Source organism: Pleurodeles waltl, chromosome 7 (genome assembly GCF_031143425.1).
Source record: "Pleurodeles waltl isolate 20211129_DDA chromosome 7, aPleWal1.hap1.20221129, whole genome shotgun sequence".
Lineage (NCBI taxonomy): Eukaryota > Metazoa > Chordata > Amphibia > Caudata > Salamandridae > Pleurodeles > Pleurodeles waltl.
This window is the reverse complement of record NC_090446.1, coordinates 397,862,541-397,875,688: the sequence shown is the minus strand read 5'-3', so window position 1 is coordinate 397,875,688 and position 13,148 is coordinate 397,862,541. Positions and strand designations below refer to the sequence as shown.

Sequence of the window (13,148 nt, the reverse complement as noted above, 5' to 3'; positions counted from 1 at the left end):
AGCATGGGGAGGGAAGGGGAAACCACAAGCACACAAAACACACTCAGCGGCACAGGGGTGGCCGGGTGCAGTGTGCAAAGTAGGCATCTGGTTTTGTATTGAAAACAACGGAGGGACCCCAGGGTCACTGTCGAAGGTGCAGGTCGGTTGGGGGGGGGGGGGGGGGGGGGGGGGGGGGGGCTTCTCAGGCTAGCCACCGACTGGGCTAGGATGAGGGCAGCCTGCTGGTCAATCCTGCACTGGTAGGTGGTTCCTCTCGGTCTTGGGAGCTACGGGTACATTGCTTGGTCTAGGCGTCCTGGTTACCAGGCAGTCGCGGTCAGGGGGATCCTCTCTGCAGGCGTCGCTGTCGGGGTGCAGGGAGGTCGACTCAGGGTGTCCACATCGTTGGAGTTGCCTGGGGGTCCACTCTGCAGTGTTTGTTGTCCTGAACTCGAGCCGGGGGCGTCAGGTACAGAGTGTGAAGACTCACGCTTCTGGCGGGAAGTTGGAGTCTCTTTAAAGTTGCTTTCTTTGTTGTTTCTGGACGGAGCTGCTGTGCTCATGAGGTTCTTGTCCACTAGGTGCAGGTCTGTCCAAAGAGGAGGTTCTTGGTCCTTTAGGTGCAGGTCAGTCCTCCGAGTCCTGAAAAGTCACTGGTCCCACTAGATGTGTCGCTGTTCAGGTTCTTTGAGTCTGGAGACAGGCCGGTAGGGCTGGGGCCAAGTCAGTTGTCTCAGTCTTTGCAGGGCTTTCAGATTGCAGGAATCTGATTTCCTGGGTTCAGGGTCATCCCTAAATACTCAATTTACGGGTTTGTTTAGGTCTTTGGGGGGCCAATGGCTACGGTCCTTGAGGGTGGCTACAACCACTTTCTGCCTCCTCCCTGTGGGGGGCACATTCCTAATCCTATTGAGGGGAATCCACCAAAACAAGATGGAGGATTTCCTAAAGCAGGGGTGACCTCAGGACACCTTAGGGGCTGTCCTGACTGGAGGGTTACTCGTCCTTGTTTTTCTCATTATATCCTCCGGACTTGCCGCCAAAGGGGGCTGGTGGGCCCTGTGGCATTGTAACACGAAGCCTGAGCCTTTGAGGCTCACTGCTAGGTGTTACAGTTCCTGCAGGAGGGAGGTGTGAAGCACCTCCACCCAGTGCAGGCTTTGTTTGTGGCCCCAGAGAACACAAAGGCTCTCACCCCGTGTAGTCAGAAACTCGACTCAGTGGCAGGCTGGAACGGACCAGTCAGTCCTGCAATGAAGGGTTGGGTAAAATACAGGGGGCATCTCTAAGAAGCTCTCTGTGTGCATTTTGTAATAAATCCAGCACTGGCGTCAGTGTGGGTTTATTATTCTGTGAAGCTTGATACCAAACTTCCCAGTATTCAGTGTAGCCATTATGGAACTGTGGAGTTTTGACAAACTCCCAGACCATATACTTAATAATATGGCCACCCTGTCCTTACAATGACTAAGAATTGACTTAGGACACTGTAGGGGCATACTGCTCATGCAGCTATGCTCTAACCTGTGGTATAGTGCACCCGGCCTTAGAGCTTTAAGGCCTGCTACAAGGGTGACGTATCTATGGCACAGGCCTTATTTTGTCTCTATAGCATCCTGAGGGGGATGCCTTGTCGACTTTGGCATTTTCTCCCCACCAACACAAACAGTTTGCTATGGCTACTATGTCCAGGTGTTAGGTGAGGGGTCCCTTAGGGTGGCACAACACATGCTGCAGCCCTTAGGGACCTTCCCTGGCCATAGGTACCACTGGTACCTTTTACAAGGGACTTATCTGTGTGCCGATTGTGGATACAATGGTACATTTTTAGTGAAGGAACACTGGTGCTGGGGCCTGGTTAGCAGGGTCCCAGCACACTTAGTCCAGGCAGCATCAATATCAGGCAAAAAGTGGGGGGTAAATGCAACAAGGAGCCATTTTCACATATATATATTGGGCGTCGACTCCATCTTAGATTGTTTTCCCCGCAAAGGGTGAGGTAGGAGTTATGTATTACAGTAATAGTGCCCATGCAATGGAGTAAACATGTATGTACATAATGTATTTTAAGGTGATATATTTACAAATTTACAAATGTTCAAGATCAACTTTGAAGCGGCTACAGGCTCCCGGGGAGGCGGGTGGGCGCATGTGAATCTGCAGCGACTCATGCCACGAACAGATGTACACTGGGTAAGTGACATTTTCCGTTCAATGGCATGTGTAGCTGCAGATACACATGCTTTGCATAGACTAGTAAGCAGTTATCTCCCCAAAAGCGGTGGTTCAGCCTGTAGGAGTTGAAGTTGTTTGAAACCAAGTTCGTAGTACTGCCTGGCCTACTGTGGCTTGTTGTGCTGTTAACACATCCACGCAATAGTGTTGGTAAACATATGAGGCGTAGACCATGTGGCTGCCTTACAGATTTCGGTCATAGGTATATTTCCTAGAAAGGCCATAGTAGCACCCTTCTTTCTAGTTGAGTGTGCCTTTGGTGTAATAGGCAGTTGTCTCTTTGCTTTGAGATAACAGGTTTGAATGCATTTAACTATCCATCTAGCAATGCCTTGTTTGGAAATTGGATTTCCTGAATGAGGTTTTTGGAAAGCAACAAATTGTCTTGTTTTCCGAATTTGTTTGGTTCTGTCAATGTAGTACATTAACGCTCTTTTGATGTCTAATGTATGTAGTGCTCTCTCAGCTACAGAATCTGGATGTGGGAGGAACACTGGTAGTTTTAGTGTTTGATTCAAGTGGAACGGTGATATGACTTGATAAAAAAATGTGGATTTGTCCGTAGAACTACTTTATGCTTGTGTATTTGAATAAATGGTTCTTGTATGGTAAATGCGTGGATTTCACTTACTCTTCTTAGAGATGTGATGGCAATTAGAAATGCAACTTTCCATGTTAAATATTGCATTTCACATGAGTGCATGGGCTCAAAAGGTGGCCCCATGAGTCGTGTTAAGACAATGTTGAGGTTCCATGAAGGAACTGGTGGTGTTCTTGGTGGTATAATTCTTTTTAGGCCTTCCATAAAGGCTTTTATGACTGGTATCCTAAATAGTGAAGTTGAGTGGGTAATTTGCAGGTAAGCTGAAATTGCGGTAAGATGTATCTTAATGGATGAAAAAGCTAGTTTTGACTTTGCAAATTTAGCAAGTAGCTTAGGATGTCTTTAGCAGATGCGTATAAGGGTTGAATTTGATTATTACGGCAATAATAAACCTTTTGCACTTATTTGCATAGCGATGTCTAGTGGTTGGTTTTCTAGCTTGTTTTATAACTTCCATACTGTAGGAAGTTGGCTCTGTATGTGCTATTTCAAAGTAAGGAATAGCATGCACAGAGTCCAAGGGTTCCCCTTAGAGGTAAAATAGTGGTAAAAAGAGATAATACTAATGCTCTATTTTGTGGTAGTGTGGTCGAGCAGTAGGCTTATCCAAGGAGTAGTGTTAAGCATTTGTTGTACATACACATAGACAATAAATGAGGTACACACACTCAGAGACAAATCCAGCCAATAGGTTTTTGTATAGAAAAATATCTTTTCTTAGTTTATTTTACGAACCACAGGTTCAAATTCTACATGTAATATCTCATTCGAAAGGTATTGCAGGTAAGTACTTTAGGAACTTTAAATCATAAAAATTGCATGTATACTTTTCAAGTTATTGACAAATAGCTGTTTTAAAAGTGGACACTTAGTGCAATTTTCACAGTTCCTAGGGGAGGTAAGTATTTGTTAGGTTAACCAGGTAAGTAGGACACTTACAGGGCTTAGTTCTTGGTCCAAAGTAGCCCACCATTGGGGGTTCAGAGCAACCCCAAAGTTACCACACCAGCAGCTCAGGGCCGGTCAGGTGCAGAGTTCAAAGTGGTGCCCAAAATGCATAGGCTTCAATGGAGAAGGGGGTGCCCCGGTTCCAGTCTGCCAGCAGGTAAGTACCCGCGTCTTCGGAGGGCAGACCAGGGGGGTTTTGTAGGGCACCGGGGGGGGGACACAAGCCCACACAGGAATTTCACCCTCAGCGGCGCGGGGGCAGCCGGGTGCAGTGTTAGAACAAGCGTCGGGTTTGTAGTGTTAGTCTATGGGAGATCTAGGGATCTCTTCAGCGCTGCAGGCAGGCAAGGGGGGGGGGTTCCTCGGGGAAACCTCCACTTGGGCAAGGGAGAGGGACTCCTGGGGGTCACTTCTCCAGTGAAAGTCCGGTCCTTCGGGTCCTGGGGGCTGCGGGTGCAGGGTCTCTCCCAGGCGTCGGGTTTTGGATTCAAGGAGTCGCGGTCAGGGGAAGCCTCGGGATTCCCTCTGCAGGCGGCGCTGGGGGTGTTCAGGGGGGACAGGTTTTGGTACTCACAGTCTTAGAGTAGTCCTGGGGTCCCTCCTGAGGTGTTGGATCTCCACCAGCCGAGTCGGGGTCGCCGGGTGCAGTGTTGCAAGTCTCACGCTTCTTGCGGGGAGATTGCAGGGTTCTTTCAAGGCTGCTGGAAACAAAGTTGCAGCCTTTCTTGGAGCAGGTCCGCTGTCCTCGGGAGTTTCTTGTCTTTTCGAAGCAGGGGCAGTCCTCAGAGGATGTCGAGGTCGCTGGTCCCTTTGGAAGGCGTCGCTGGAGCAGGATCTTTGGAAGGCAGGAGACAGGCCGGTGAGTTTCTGGAGCCAAGGCAGTAGTCGTCTTCTGGTCTTCCTCTGCAGGGGTTTTCAGCTAGGCAGTCCTTCTTCTTGTAGTTGCAGGAATCTAATTTTCTAGGGTTCAGGGTAGCCCTTAAATACTAAATTTAAGGGCGTGTTTAGGTCTGGGGGGTTAGTAGCCAATGGCTACTAGCCCTGAGGGTGGGTACACCCTCTTTGTGCCTCCTCCCAAGGGGAGGGGGTCACAATCCTAACCCTATTGGGGGAATCCTCCATCTGCAAGATGGAGGATTTCTAAAAGTCAGAGTCACCTCAGCTCAGGACACCTTAGGGGCTGTCCTGACTGGCCAGTGACTCCTCCTTGTTGCTTTCTTTGTTCCCTCCAGCCTTGCCGCCAAAAGTGGGGGCCGTGGCCGGAGGGGGCGGGCAACTCCACTAAGCTGGAGTGCCCTGCTGGGCTGTGACAAAGGGGTGAGCCTTTGAGGCTCACCGCCAGGTGTTACAGCTCCTGCCTGGGGGAGGTGTTAGCATCTCCACCCAGTGCAGGCTTTGTTACTGGCCTCAGAGTGACAAAGGCACTCTCCCCATGGGGCCAGCAACATGTCTCTGGTGTGGCAGGCTGCTGGAACTAGTCAGCCTACACAGACAGTCGGTTAAGTTTCAGGGGGCACCTCTAAGGTGCCCTCTGTGGTGTATTTTACAATAAAATGTACACTGGCATCAGTGTGCATTTATTGTGCTGAGAAGTTTGATACCAAACTTCCCAGTTTTCAGTGTAGCCATTATGGTGCTGTGGAGTTCGTGTTTGACAGACTCCCAGACCATATACTCTTATGGCTACCCTGCACTTACAATGTCTAAGGTTTTGTTTAGACACTGTAGGGGTACCATGCTCATGCACTGGTACCCTCACCTATGGTATAGTGCACCCTGCCTTAGGGCTGTAAGGCCTGCTAGAGGGGTGTCTTACCTATACTGCACAGGCAGTGAGAGGCTGGCATGGCACCCTGAGGGGAGTGCCATGTCGACTTACTCGTTTTGTCCTCACTAGCACACACAAGCTGGCAAGCAGTGTGTCTGTGCTGAGTGAGAGGTCTCCAGGGTGGCATAAGACATGCTGCAGCCCTTAGAGACCTTCCTTGGCATCAGGGCCCTTGGTACTAGAAGTACCAGTTACAAGGGACTTACCTGGATGCCAGGGTCTGCCAATTGTGGATACAATAGTACAGGTTAGGGAAAGAACACTGGTGCTGGGGCCTGGTTAGCAGGCCTCAGCACACTTTCAATTGTAAACATAGCATCAGCAAAGGCAAAAAGTCAGGGGGCAACCATGCCAAGGAGGCATTTCCTTACACAACCCCCCCCCCCCCAAACGAAAGAGGATGAGACTAACCTTTCCCAAGAGAGTCTTCATTTTCTAAGTGGAAGAACCTGGAAAGGCCATCTGCATTGGCATGGGCAGTCCCAGGTCTGTGTTCCACTATAAAGTCCATTCCCTGTAGGGAGATGGACCACCTCAACAGTTTAGGATTTTCACCTTTCATTTGCATCAGCCATCTGAGAGGTCTGTGGTCAGTTTGAACTAGGAAGTGAGTCCCAAAGAGGTATGGTCTCAGCTTCTTCAGGGACCAAACCACAGCAAAGGCCTCCCTCTCAATGGCACTCCAACGCTGCTCCCTGGGGAGTAACCTCCTGCTAATGAAAGCAACAGGCTGGTCAAGGCCATCATCATTTGTTTGGGACAAAACTGCCCCTATCCCATGTTCAGAGGCATCAGTCTGCACAATGAACTGCTTAGAATAATCTGGAGCTTTTAGAACTGGTGCTGAGCACATTGCTTGTTTCAGGGTGTCAAAGGCCTGTTGGCATTCCACAGTCCAGTTCACTTTCTTGGGCATTGTCTTGGAGGTGAGTTCAGTGAGGGCTGTCACAATGGATCCATATCCCTTCACAAACCTCCTGTAATACCCAGTCAAGCCAAGGAATGCCCTGACTTGAGTCTGGGTTTTTGGAGCTACCCAGTCCAGAATAGTCTGGATCTTGGGTTGGAGTGGCTGAACTTGGCCTCCACCTACAAGGTGGCCCAAGTAAACCACAGTTCCCTGCCCTATCTGGCATTTGGATGCCTTGATAGAGAGGCCTGCAGATTGCAGAGCCTTCAAAACCTTCTTCAGGTGGACCAGGTGATCCTGCCAGGTGGAGCTAAAGACAGCAATATCATCAAGATAAGCTGTGCTAAAGGACTCCAAACCAGCAAGGACTTGATTCACCAACCTTTGGAAGGTGGCAGGGGCATTCTTTAAACCAAAGGGCATAACAGTAAACTGATAATGCCCATCAGGTGTGGAGAATGCTGTTTTCTCTTTTGCTCCAGGTGCCATTTTTATTTGCCAGTACCCTGCTGTCAAGTCAAAGGTACTTAAGAATTTGGCAGCACCTAATTTATCTATGAGCTCATCAGCTCTTGGGATTGGATGAGCATCTGTCTTGGTGACAGAATTGAGCCCTCTGTAGTCCACACAAAACCTCATCTCTTTCTTTCCATCTTTGGTGTGAGGTTTGGGGACTAAGACCACTGGGCTAGCCCAGGGGCTGTCAGAGCGCTCAATTACTCCCAATTCCAGCATCTTGTGGACTTCCACCTTGATGCTTTCCTTAACATGGTCAGACTGTCTAAAGATTTTGTTTTTGACAGGCATGCTGTCTCCTGTGTCCACATCATGGGTACACAGGGGTGTCTGACCAGGGGTTAAGGAGAAGAGTTCAGGAAACTGTTGTAGGACTCTCCTACAATCAGCTTGCTGTTGGCCAGAGAGGGTGTCTGAGTAGATCACTCCATCTACTGTGCCATCTTTTGGGTCTGATGACAGAAGATCAGGGAGAGGTTCACTCTCTGCCTCCTGATCCTCATCTGTTACCATCAACAGATTCACATCAGCCCTGTCATGGAAGAGCTTAAGGCGGTTCACATGGATCACCCTCTTGGGGCTCCTGCTTGTGCCCAGGTCCACCAGGTAGGTGACCTGACTCTTCCTTTCTAGCACTGGGTAAGGGCCACTCCACTTGTCCTGGAGTGCCCTGGGAGCCACAGGCTCCAGAACCCAGACTTTCTGCCCTGGTTGGAACTCAACCAGTGCAGCCTTTTGGTCATACCAAAACTTCTGGAGCTGTTGGCTGGCCTCAAGGTTTTTGGTTGCCTTTTCCATGTACTCTGCCATTCTAGAGCGAAGGCCAAGTACATAGTCCACTATGTCTTGTTTTGGCTCATGGAGAGGTCTCTCCCAGCCTTCTTTAACAAGGGCAAGTGGTCCCCTTACAGGATGACCAAACAGAAGTTCAAAGGGTGAGAATCCTACTCCCTTCTGTGGCACCTCTCTGTAAGCGAAAAGCAGACATGGCAAGAGGACATCCCATCTCCTTTTGAGTTTTTCTGGGAGCCCCATGATCATGCCTTTTAATGTCTTGTTGAATCTCTCAACCAAGCCATTAGTTTGTGGATGGTATGGTGTAGTGAATTTATAAGTCACTCCACACTCATTCCACATGTGCTTTAGGTATGCTGACATGAAGTTGGTACCTCTGTCAGACACCACCTCCTTAGGGAAACCCACTCTGGTAAAGATACCAATGAGGGCCTTGGCTACTGCAGGGGCAGTAGTCGACCTAAGGGGAATAGCTTCAGGATACCTGGTAGCATGATCCACTACTACCAGGATATACATATTTCCTGAGGCTGTGGGAGGTTCTAGTGGACCAACTATGTCCACACCCACTCTTTCAAAGGGAACCCCCACCACTGGAAGTGGAATGAGGGGGGCCTTTGGATGCCCACCTGTCTTACCACTGGCTTGACAGGTGGGGCAGGAGAGGCAAAACTCCTTAACCATGTTGGACATATTGGGCCAGTAGAAGTGGTTGACTAACCTCTCCCACGTCTTGGTTTGTCCCAAATGTCCAGCAAGGGGAATGTCATGGGCCAATGTTAGGATGAACTTCCTGAACAGCTGAGGCACTACCACTCTCCTAGTGGCACCAGGTTTGGGGTCTCTGGCCTCAGTGTACAGGAGTCCATCTTCCCAATAGACCCTATGTGTTCCATTTTTCTTGCCTTTGGACTCTTCAGCAGCTTGCTGCCTAAGGCCTTCAAGAGAGGGACAGGTTTCTTGTCCCTTACACAGCTCCTCCCTTGAGGGTCCCCCTGGGCCTAAGAGCTCAACCTGATAAGGTTCAAGCTCCAAAGGCTCAGTTCCCTCAGAGGGCAGAACTTCCTCCTGAGAAGAGAGGTTCCCTTTCTTTTGCTGTGTTGCAGTTGGTTTCCCAACTGACTTTCCTGTTCTCTTGGTAGGCTGGGCCATTCTTCCAGACTCCAGCTCTACTTGTTCACCCTGTGCCTTGCATTGTGCTCTTGTTTTCACACACACCAGTTCAGGGATACCCAGCATTGCTGCATGGGTTTTTAGTTCTACCTCAGCCCATGCTGAGGACTCCAGGTCATTTCCAAGCAGACAGTCCACTGGGATATTTGAGGAGACCACAACCTGTTTCAGGCCATTGACCCCTCCCCATTCTAAAGTAACCATTGCCATGGGATGTACTTTTCTCTGATTGTCAGCGTTGGTGACTGTGTAAGTTTTTCCAGTCAGGTATTGGCCAGGGGAAACCAGTTTCTCTGTCACCATGGTGACACTGGCACCTGTATCCCTCAGGCCCTCTATTCTAGTCCCATTAATTAAGAGTTGCTGTCTGTATTTTTGCATGTTAGGCGGCCAGACAGCTAGTGTGGCTAAATCCACCCCACCCTCAGAAACTAGAGTAGCTTCAGTGTGGACCCTGATTTGCTCTGGGCACACTGTTGATCCCACTTGGAGACTAGCCATACCAGTGTTACCTGGATGGGAGTTTGGAGTGGAACCTTTCTTGGGACAGGCCTTGTCTCCAGTTTGGTGTCCATGCTGTTTACAGCTATGACACCAGGCCTTTTTGGGATCAAAGTTTTTACCCTTGTACCCATTGTTTTGTGAAGAGGCTCTGGGCCCACCCTCCTGTGCAGGTTTTTGGGGGCCTGTAGAAGACTCTTTACTATTTTTAGTTTTGGTTGTCTCATCACCCTTCCCCTGGGGAGTCTTTGTGACCCCTTTCTTTTGGTCACCCCCTGTTGAAGTCTTGGACACCCTTGTCTTGACCCAATGGTCCGCCTTCTTTCCCAATTCTTGGGGAGAAATTGGTCCTAGGTCTACCAGATGCTGATGCAGTTTATCATTGAAACAATTACTTAACAGGTGTTCTTTCACAAATAAATTGTACAGCCCATCATAATTACTTACACCACTGCCTTGAATCCAACCATCTAGTGTTTTCACTGAGTAGTCTACAAAGTCAACCCAGGTCTGGCTCGAGGATTTTTGAGCCCCCCTGAATCTAATCCTATACTCCTCAGTGGAGAATCCAAAGCCCTCAATCAGGGTACCCTTCATGAGGTCATAAGATTCTGCATCTTTTCCAGAGAGTGTGAGGAGTCTATCCCTACACTTTCCAGTGAACATTTCCCAAAGGAGAGCACCCCAGTGAGATCTGTTCACTTTTCTGGTTACACAAGCCCTCTCAAAAGCTGTGAACCATTTGGTGATGTCATCACCATCTTCATATTTTGTCACAATCCCTTTGGGGATTTTTAACATGTCAGGAGAATCTCTGACCCTATTTATATTGCTGCCACCATTGATGGGTCCTAGGCCCATCTCTTGTCTTTCCCTTTCTATGGCTAGGAGCTGTCTCTCTAAAGCCAATCTTCTGGCCATCCTGGCTAACAGGAGGTCATCTTCACTGAGAGCATCCTCAGTGATTTCAGAAATGTGGGACCCTCCTGTGAGGGACTCACTATTTCTGACTAACACAGTTGGAGACAGGACTTGAGGGGTCCTGTTCTCCCTATTTAGGACTGGAGGAGGGACATTGGACTCCAAGTCACTAATTTCTTCCTCTGTGATGTCATCATCAGAGGGGTTGGCTTTTTCAAACTCTGCCAACAGCTCCTGGAGCTGAATTTTGGTAGGTCTGGAGCCAATGGTTATTTTCTTTATATTACAGAGAGACCTTGGCTCCCTCATCTTAAGATGGAGGTAAGGTGTGGTGTCGAGTTCCACCACCTGCATCTCTGTATCAGACATTATTCTGCTAAGAGTTGGAATACTTTTTAAAGAATCTAAAACTGTTTCTAGAATCTAATTTCAAACTTTTAACAAACTTTTAACTCTAAAAGACAATGCTAAACAGGGACTTAACACACAAGGCCCTAGCAGGACTTTTAAGAATTTAGAAAAATTTCAAATTGCAAAAATGAATTTCTAATGACAATTTTGGAATTTGTCGTGTGATCAGGTATTGGCTGAGTAGTCCAGCAAATGCAAAGTCTTGTACCCCACCGCTGATCCACCAATGTAGGAAGTTGGCTCTGTATGTGCTATTTCAAAGTAAGGAATAGCATGCACAGAGTCCAAGGGTTCCCCTTAGAGGTAAAATAGTGGTAAAAAGAGATAATACTAATGCTCTATTTTGTGGTAGTGTGGTCGAGCAGTAGGCTTATCCAAGGAGTAGTGTTAAGCATTTGTTGCACATACACATAGACAATAAATGAGGTACACACACTCAGAGACAAATCCAGCCAATAGGTTTTTGTATAGAAAAATATCTTTTCTTAGTTTATTTTACGAACCACAGGTTCAAATTCTACATGTAATATCTCATTCGAAAGGTATTGCAGGTAAGTACTTTAGGAACTTTAAATCATAAAAATTGCATGTATACTTTTCAAGTTATTGACAAATAGCTGTTTTAAAAGTGGACACTTAGTGCAATTTTCACAGTTCCTAGGGGAGGTAAGTATTTGTTAGGTTAACCAGGTAAGTAGGACACTTACAGGGCTTAGTTCTTGGTCCAAAGTAGCCCACCATTGGGGGTTCAGAGCAACCCCAAAGTTACCACACCAGCAGCTCAGGGCCGGTCAGGTGCAGAGTTCAAAGTGGTGCCCAAAATGCATAGGCTTCAATGGAGAAGGGGGTGCCCCGGTTCCAGTCTGCCAGCAGGTAAGTACCCGCGTCTTCGGAGGGCAGACCAGGGGGGTTTTGTAGGGCACCGGGGGGGACACAAGCCCACACAGGAATTTCACCCTCAGCGGCGCGGGGGCAGCCGGGTGCAGTGTTAGAACAAGCGTCGGGTTTGTAGTGTTAGTCTATGGGAGATCTAGGGATCTCTTCAGCGCTGCAGGCAGGCAAGGGGGGGTTCCTCGGGGAAACCTCCACTTGGGCAAGGGAGAGGGACTCCTGGGGGTCACTTCTCCAGTGAAAGTCCGGTCCTTCGGGTCCTGGGGGCTGCGGGTGCAGGGTCTCTCCCAGGCGTCGGGTTTTGGATTCAAGGAGTCGCGGTCAGGGGAAGCCTCGGGATTCCCTCTGCAGGCGGCGCTGGGGGTGTTCAGGGGGGACAGGTTTTGGTACTCACAGTCTTAGAGTAGTCCTGGGGTCCCTCCTGAGGTGTTGGATCTCCACCAGCCGAGTCGGGGTCGCCGGGTGCAGTGTTGCAAGTCTCACGCTTCTTGCGGGGAGATTGCAGGGTTCTTTCAAGGCTGCTGGAAACAAAGTTGCAGCCTTTCTTGGAGCAGGTCCGCTGTCCTCGGGAGTTTCTTGTCTTTTCGAAGCAGGGGCAGTCCTCAGAGGATGTCGAGGTCGCTGGTCCCTTTGGAAGGCGTCGCTGGAGCAGGATCTTTGGAAGGCAGGAGACAGGCCGGTGAGTTTCTGGAGCCAAGGCAGTAGTCGTCTTCTGGTCTTCCTCTGCAGGGGTTTTCAGCTAGGCAGTCCTTCTTGTAGTTGCAGGAATCTAATTTTCTAGGGTTCAGGGTAGCCCTTAAATACTAAATTTAAGGGCGTGTTTAGGTCTGGGGGGTTAGTAGCCAATGGCTACTAGCCCTGAGGGTGGGTACACCCTCTTTGTGCCTCCTCCCAAGGGGAGGGGGTCACAATCCTAACCCTATTGGGGGAATCCTCCATCTGCAAGATGGAGGATTTCTAAAAGTCAGAGTCACCTCAGCTCAGGACACCTTAGGGGCTGTCCTGACTGGCCAGTGACTCCTCCTTGTTGCTTTCTTTGTTCCCTCCAGCCTTGCCGCCAAAAGTGGGGGCCGTGGCCGGAGGGGGCGGGCAACTCCACTAAGCTGGAGTGCCCTGCTGGGCTGTGACAAAGGGGTGAGCCTTTGAGGCTCACCGCCAGGTGTTACAGCTCCTGCCTGGGGGAGGTGTTAGCATCTCCACCCAGTGCAGGCTTTGTTACTGGCCTCAGAGTGACAAAGGCACTCTCCCCATGGGGCCAGCAACATGTCTCTGGTGTGGCAGGCTGCTGGAACTAGTCAGCCTACACAGACAGTCGGTTAAGTTTCAGGGGGCACCTCTAAGGTGCCCTCTGTGGTGTATTTTACAATAAAATGTACACTGGCATCAGTGTGCATTTATTGTGCTGAGAAGTTTGATACCAAACTTCCCAGTTT

At 49.3% G+C, this 13,148-nt stretch overlaps 1 protein-coding gene across 6 annotated transcripts in view; it reads right to left on the bottom strand.

Annotated features, from left to right (window-relative positions):
- The window catches only part of RBM39 (RNA binding motif protein 39), a 561,368-nt gene that overhangs the window by 144,775 nt on the left and 403,445 nt on the right, over positions 1–13,148 (bottom strand). The gene's annotated exons all lie outside the window — the stretch shown is intronic.